At 34.9% G+C, this 6,000-nt stretch overlaps 1 long non-coding RNA gene across 1 annotated transcript in view; it reads right to left on the bottom strand.

The window, feature by feature from the left end:
- Positions 1–1,943: 1,943 nt before the first annotated feature.
- The window catches only part of LOC145675465 (uncharacterized), a 451,851-nt gene continuing 447,794 nt past the window's right edge, over positions 1,944–6,000 (bottom strand). Inside the window, exon 5 of the long non-coding RNA XR_014129124.1 lies at positions 1,944–1,989. This is a non-coding gene — a long non-coding RNA (uncharacterized LOC145675465). The remainder of the gene's footprint in view (positions 1,990–6,000) is intronic.

Raw genomic sequence — 6,000 nt, 5'->3', positions numbered from 1 at the left:
GTGCGTGGGTTTACTCGGTGCTCTCCCGTTTCCTCCCACTTCCTTCATTCCACCACTTCATTCACTCATTTCTCATCATTGCCGTCTCCTTTAGCCTAGCCGGCATAACCGCAAGTCGTAAAGTTTTAATTTATTTTTATAATCATTAGAAAAACCGTGTTTCTATGTCACTCTCCGCTAAGGCTGTCTTTGGATATCTCAAAACCAATTGAAACTGCATTCTTCTGTTTCCGATCAGTCGAGACATTAAAAAGCCTGCGTAGTCTATTACTTCCAATTACGCAAACAGGAGGCTCAAAACTTCGATTTACACACATTTTTTTACGATTGTTTTGAATACAGAACTCAAGAGGAATAAACTTTTCTTGGAATTATCCAAGTTCAAATTACCGAGAATTCGATGTGTATATATCATATGAATAACATTACAATATGACGTAAGTAGTTTCTCTTTTATAAATCCACAAGAGGTAGTGTACTCATCTTTTCTTTCTTTTCAAAAAAGATTTTCTCAAAAACGACCCAAGAGTGTTTTAAATAAATCATATTTCACAAACGAATAATTCATTATATAAACTAACAATAAGGCACAGCCAAGGGCGCCCATCAGGGAGGAGAAGGTGGGGCGCTTGCCCCCCCCCCAAAGAGGAAATTGTACTTGGGAATATCGGAAACCTAGTAGAATTTTTACATTAGTCACAGCAAAATTTGAAACTATATTTGAAACGTTGCTTATGCTTATCTCCCCCCTTGGAAACCACAACATGGCACAGCTTATCTGTCCTGACAAAATTCAGAAGGGAAGGTTTACTCTTGGCGTGAGTTTTCATTTTTCACGTTAGTCTCAAAAATGAGTTGGGCGATTTTGCTCATATTTCATAAATAAACGTTCTATTAATAATCCTACAATATGGCTTTAAGTAATCTTTTAAAAATAAATCCACAACGGCTACAGTTTCCTGTTTTGGGTCAGTTTATTTTTGGATGATGTTCTTAAAAAATTAGAAAAAGAAGACTGAAATTAATTGTATTCAAATTTCATTACTAACCCTATCGTGTGTTGCGTAGATCACTTCTCACGGAAATGTCCACAAGGTGTATTTTACTTTAAACTTTTTTTTTTTTTTTTTGAAAGTTTCTTCCTTGTATTAAATCACCAAAAATAACACCGATTTGGGACAAAAGAAAAAAAAACAAAAACAAAAAAAAAACGATTTCAGGGATAAAATAAAACGAAAATTTCACGTCTCTACTTATGAAATTTAAAATAAGAAAATATTTATATATACCGGTATAGTCCTATTACGCTTCATTCATTCGAAATCTTTGTGCTAGTTTCTTCTTTCTATAGAAGTTGAAAAGAATATAAAATAAATTCTTTATATTGTTTCGCTGTAGTCACGGGATATGTCTTCCTCAAATCAGAGGCGGATCCAGGGGCGATCGCCCCCCCTGAAGAGAAAATTTTCTTATTTTACATATATAAATTAAACCCATCCCAAAGTTCGGAGCCCTTAAAAGTAGCAGTATGACAACCCCACCCCCAGAAGTCGGTCCTGGATCCGCCCCTGCCTCAAAGTCTGTTCATCACAAACTGGTGCGCATCTCCCGGCTTCCTTGTCGTCACCTAACGTCACGAATACGTCGCAGGTCACGTGACAGAGTACGGTATGGCTCCAACCTTTTGTAGAGTAATTTTGAAAGCACATATAAACATTTAGAACCTAGGGTTAAAATGTTTTTCCGAAACAAAAGATACCTCACATTAAAATAAATTGATTTGTACACATCATAATAGGTTCAATTGGTGACAACTGTTTTAAATAAATACAGTAAATAATAATAATAATAATAATAATAATAATAATAATAATAATAATAATAATAATAATAATAATAATAATAATAATAATAATAATAATAATAATAATAATGCTAAATACCTTTAAGGTGCTTCAAGTAGAACCGGTCTGTTTGTCCACTATATTTCTGAAAAAATAAAAGAAAATCACATAATCGTTAATAACTGAATTTTCGTGTGTAAATTTATAACCTATAGTATATACCAGTAAAATTTAACATGATACAAAACTTGAAGTAAAGTTGATGAAAATGTCTACGGAATATAAATACTAACATGGCGAATACTAATATAGTGTGTGTTCATAAAAGAAATACTAGTCAGTGTCGTTTCACAATGTAAAGCTACTGTAGACTTCCAAGTTACGTGAATTCAATACTCGAATTTATACAAATAGTACATCGATAAGTTGGTAGGTTGCAATAGAGAAATAAGATCAAAGATAGGATCTGTTCCTCGGTCATTGCTCAAAATGTCTTACTGTTTTCACTCTAAAGAGAATATGGATACTGGACGTGCTATTTTACGTCTACCACTTCCGGTTGCAACAGGGATTTTCCCAGGATTTTGATTTCAGGGCGGTGTAGATTTTCCTGGAAGGCGGTGTCCCGACTTCTGTGTATTAAGCTTCAATTATATATCTTTAACCAAATACACACTTAATGTTTATACGTATTTAATATTAAATGTTTAAAGAGCTAATATTTTAAATGAATGTAATCTAAAATTTACTTGTTACTTGCGTAACCTACTTCTCGAGTCATATTAACACCGCTAACTTTAAACTGTTGTATTATTATTTAAAAAAAAAAAAAAAAAAAAAAAACTAGCACTTACGACTTCTGGTAGCAGAATTAGAGTTTCAACCACCCCTCATATGCACACGTAACAACCATAAAACACAGATTAATACCAAATATACAGGAACTTGACTCTATTCGTAAAAGGTAGCTAGCTATCCAAACACTAATCATCACTATTCGCTTGCAGTTTAATAATACATAATTTAACGTTAAGATAAACGACCTTTTACTTCATGTAAGTTACCACACTCGCAGTATGTGTCACCAAGCACATGTAGTAGTTTTTCCTTGATACTTTGGGGCGAGGTGTTAACTGAAATTATCTGGGGGGGGGGTGTTCCTCGTAATCTAGGGCGTGTTGGGGGAGTGTAGGAAAATCTATGGGATGCAATAGAGGAAAAATCCAGAAGGGAAGTGATACTAAATCCGCTTCAAAAAACGGCTTGTTGCTATCTACTTCCGTTCTATCCACTATGCAATCAATGTTGTAACTGAAATATTCTAGATTTTTACCATTTCCGATTTCAGCAGATAGACACAAGCCAAGACAGAAGTCATTATTGGGATGCTGAATCCGTGAAAAAAAAATAAATAAATAAATCGAAATCTCATACCGTTTTCACCGTTAAATAAATATTGAAACCGCAAGTAATACTAGTAAATTTTAATCACTTCCGGTTTAGGTAGGGCGTTGCAGGTGGTGATTGTTCGCTTGAGATGCCAAACCGATTGCAAAAACCAGTTCTCGATATCCATTGCCGTTTCTGTTCTATTTTTTAAATACTCAAGAGTACCGAACAATAAATGACCGTTACGTACATCATACATACAAATCGCACTTCAGGATGGCACAGAGAATCTTAGGCAGAGTGTACCCTCCATGTGACTGATCGCTGTTTTTCGATCCAAGGCACTGTAAACTTGGGAGTGACACAACTGTATCTGTAATTTCCTTTGGGATATTGAAGTTTTTGTCTAGTCTCTTCATTTTGCCAACACTCTGTATCGCTTCATTTATCATGATCCTACTTCAATCTACATATTAACATTTTAGAAAGTCTTAATAACACATAATTGCACTAAGTGGAAATGAAAGAACATGGAGAAATTAACTAAGTTATCATTAATGAATTTCTAATGTTGTTCTATGAGAGAAAATTAGAAAATAGGCTTCACCTGTTGGCAATAGCAAAAGTGATTTAAAATGACCGAAAGTTTTCGAAATGTGGGTATGGAGAAGAATAATGAGAATTAGTTGGGTCGAGCGGAAAACGAATGAGAGGGTGTTAGAACTGATGGGAGAGAAAATAACATTTTTAGATATTGTTAAGAAGAGAAAGAGAAACTGGTTAGGACGTTGGCTAAGATGAAATTATATCAAGAGAGAGACGTGCTAGAGAGTATGGTGACAGGAGAGGGAGGAGGCAAAGGAAGCTCAATTAATGGACGATATAAAAGCAGAAAGAGAAGACGTCGTCGTCATACGTGAAGACGAAGAGGTTAACGAAGGACTGTTTATCATGGAAGCTTGTCAGCTGCGGCAAGCGACCTGCCAATAAGGACAGAATGCCTATGATGATGATGATGATGGCTACTGAACACAGATGCTTACGCAAGACAAATGATCTACTGCGAAAATAATAATAAAAAGAAAAGAATGATTACTTTAATTTTCCACATAAGAATAAATTTGTCATACCGCTTTATCCCTCTTCGAACACATGTGTGTCTTGTACACGTATATGGAAAAACTCCTTCATGGCTATCTTCATTTCGTTATGGATTCCAAAGCGCCTTCCGCTAAGAGCCTTCTTCAATCTCGGGAAGACATAGAAGTCGATGGATGCTAAGTCAGAAGTGTAAAGTGGATGGACAAAAGTAATATCAACTGAAAATTCAAAATTTGGCGCACCAGTGTGTTGTTGTTTCTCATTGTCGTTCAAAAGGGAAAACACTTGATGTCAGAAGGCTAAGCTTCCTCCTGTGAGTAACACACTTCAGTCTTATCAATGTCTGACAATAGCCTACACATTGGTTGTTTCAACCTTCACTTATTGGGCATAGAATGTGCCGCTCATCCGAAATTTCTGTTAGCACTGCAATAGCGCCACCTGTAGGATGTTCATCGTACGTCATCAAATTACGTATGGATTGCTCTAGCATTACACCGCTGTCTTGTTTGTCTCATTGTGTTACGATTTCTAGCAGAAACAAACAAACAAACAAACAAACAAACAAACAAAAAAAAACGGGAAACATGTTTTCCGACATCTCGCAATTCATGTTCTATCTTTCAAGTAGCCATTTTGCCCATTGTCTTTTTTAAATATACAACTACGAAAAAAAAAACTGAATACAATCATATTAAAATTCTGAACAAATAAAATTTAAGTGAAGATAAAAAAAAAAGAACAATGAAGCATTTATAAAGGGAAAAGTAAATAATTTTGTTTTCAAAGAAACAATCAAGTACGAAAAATAGGGTCTAAAGTACGAAATGTATAATTTAAACAAAAGAAAAGAACTGGGAAATGTATTATAAAAGATATATTTTTTGGACGATGGTTTAAAAGGAAACGTAGATTCCATTAACTTTATAAAATAACACCTTGATATATACAGTTTTTTTTTCTTTTTCTGAGTCGTTTTTTCTCGGTTTCTGAATATCTTAACAAGAAGACTTATTTCACGATAAAGAAAAACACTTAATACCACTTATCCATCACTGTTTGCTTGTTCATTTTTAGCCGAAAAAGAAAAAAAAAAAATAAGAAGAGAAAAAAGGACACCAAGGTGCAATACAAAATCTAGGAGCTGCCGTGGCGCACACTACTTGCTTCATTCACAGTGTACGATATTTCCCTCCTAAGAGTCTGCATTTGAAATATTCAGCATTTTGTTCAGCAATGTAACTTCTGTAAGCGCAATTTTTTCTTTCTCTTCTTTTTTTTCTATTTACAGAAGAAAAAAGGGGGGAGGGAACCCAGACTACGACCAGGTATGTTCGAAAAAAAAAAGTTACACACCCTCTCTTCTTAAAAAGAAAAAGAAAAAAATATGGTAGGTTGGAGTAAAAAAAAAGAAAGAAACATGGGGAGAAAGAAGACAAAATAATAACAGCGCTTGAGGAGAAGAAGAAGGATTCTCGGGTAAGAAGAGAAAAGGGGGGACGAATAGGGAACTGGAGTGGGAATATGGTAATAGGAAACAGGAGGGAAAAGATAGAACTCTCTGAAGAAACTCGTTTGCGAACTTTGTTAATGTATGCAGAAAGAAGAAGAAAATGTAACTTCTCCAAAGAATGAGACGAAGGAAAAAAAGGGCCCTAGTGAAGAT

This window comes from Thermobia domestica, chromosome 18, assembly GCF_964235325.1.
Source record: "Thermobia domestica chromosome 18, izTheDome1.hap1.1, whole genome shotgun sequence".
Classification (NCBI taxonomy): Eukaryota; Metazoa; Arthropoda; class Insecta; order Zygentoma; family Lepismatidae; genus Thermobia; species Thermobia domestica.
Note: the sequence above shows the minus strand (reverse complement) of the source record. Positions and strands in the feature narration are given on the sequence as shown.